General features: G+C 38.4%; 1 protein-coding gene across 3 annotated transcripts in view; it reads right to left on the reverse strand.

Moving 5' to 3' along the window:
- Positions 1 to 1,311, reverse strand: part of NDC1 (NDC1 transmembrane nucleoporin) — a 69,876-nt gene that overhangs the window by 44,070 nt on the left and 24,495 nt on the right. The window lies entirely within an intron of this gene.

The following is a 1,311-nucleotide window of genomic DNA, read 5'->3' on the forward strand; positions in this document are numbered from 1 at the left end:
AAAAAAAAAAAAAGAAAAATCAGGAGAGAGATCCAAGATGGCTGATCACTAACAGCTCGGGATTGTAGCTCCCAGTGAAAGCACAAAGAACGAGAGGACGCCACACTTTCAGATGAATTTTTGTTGCTCGCGCACCAGGAGATTCCCAGCGGAGGAGCCCCACGGGTCACCAGCGCAACTCTTGTGGCCAGCGAGGCAGTTTTGCCCCTACCTTGGTGCGGCGGTTCTTGGTGCAGAGTCAGAAAAGCACCATCAATCTTAACGCCGCTTTTTTGGCCGGCGCAGTGGGTTGCTCAGATTTTAGCGCCAGGAATCAACAAGTTGGACGTCCACTCAGAAACCCAACTATAAAGACGGTAATTATAAAGAGCACAGATGGATAAATCTACAAAGAAGGGAAAAAAACAGCCTAAAAAGGCTGAGAATACCCAAAATCAGAATGCCTCTCCCTCTACAGGGGATCACAGTTCCTCATCAGCAATGGAACAAGGTCTGATGGAGAATGACTGTGTTCCATTAACAGAAGCAAGATTTAAAAGGTGGATGATGAGAAACTTCTGGGAATTAAAAGAACTTGTTCTAACCCAATGCAAAGAAACTAAGAACTTTGAAAAAAAGGTTTGACAAAATATTAACAAGAATACACAATTTAGAGAGGAATGTAAGTGAATTAATAGAGCTGAAAAACACAACACGAGAACTTTGCGAAGTATGCACAAAAATAAATAAATAAATAGAAAGCAGGAGTTGCAATTTTTGCTGATAAAATAGACTTTAAAGCAATAAAGATCAAAAGAAGCAAAGAAGAATATTACATAATGATAAAAGGATCAATGTAACAAGAAGAGCTAAAGATCCTAAATATATACACACCCAATACAGGAATACCCAGATATATAAGACTTATAAAGAGACTTAGACTCCCACACAACAATAGTGGGAGACTTCAACATCAATATTAGACAGATCAATGAGACAGAAAGTTAACAACGATATCCAGGACTTGAACTCAGATCTGGAACAAGCAGACTTAATTAACATTTATAGAACTCTCCACTTTAAATACACAAAATATGCACTCTTATCAGTACCACATCACATCTATTTATAGGTTTAAATGAAATATTGGTTGGCTGCTTGTTAGTTATTTTCTTCCCTCATTTTTTTCTCATGTCTCTATTATCAAGCACAATTATAGGCATACCTTTTAGACTGCATTCTAGCCCGGGCAATAAAGCAACACCCCCGTTCTCTCTCCCTCTTCCTCTCCTTCATTCTTTTTTTTTTCTTTCTTTTTCTTTCTCTTTCTTT

The sequence above is a fragment of the Cebus imitator genome, unplaced genomic scaffold, assembly GCF_001604975.1.
Source record: "Cebus imitator isolate Cc_AM_T3 unplaced genomic scaffold, Cebus_imitator-1.0 Scaffold322, whole genome shotgun sequence".
Taxonomy (NCBI): Eukaryota; Metazoa; Chordata; class Mammalia; order Primates; family Cebidae; genus Cebus; species Cebus imitator.